The 222-nt window shown below is 56.3% G+C and overlaps 1 protein-coding gene across 1 annotated transcript in view; it reads left to right on the top strand.

Moving 5' to 3' along the window:
• LOC106683973 (lysophosphatidylserine lipase ABHD12) overlaps window positions 1-222 on the top strand; it is an 83524-nt gene that overhangs the window by 20292 nt on the left and 63010 nt on the right. The gene's annotated exons all lie outside the window — the stretch shown is intronic.

Below are 222 nucleotides of genomic sequence, written 5' to 3'. Positions count from 1 at the left end.
TGAATGCCTAGCACATGTGCTGGGCCAGTGCAATGTGCACACAGTGCTGCGCCAGAAGAGGCATGACCCCATTGTCACCTGATTGGAAGAGACGGCGAAGAACCGAGGATACGTTGTCGTCGGGTTGAATCAAGCGGTCGACGACTCCGGCCTGCGCCCGGACCTTCACTTGACTAAGGGAGACAGAGCCTTGGTTATAGACGTCACCGTCCCCTTTGAGAA

The sequence above is a fragment of the Halyomorpha halys genome, unplaced genomic scaffold (assembly GCF_000696795.3).
Source record: "Halyomorpha halys isolate HHAL.00 unplaced genomic scaffold, Hhal_1.1 Scaffold532.1, whole genome shotgun sequence".
Taxonomy (NCBI): Eukaryota; Metazoa; Arthropoda; class Insecta; order Hemiptera; family Pentatomidae; genus Halyomorpha; species Halyomorpha halys.
Note: the sequence above shows the minus strand (reverse complement) of the source record. Positions and strands in the feature narration are given on the sequence as shown.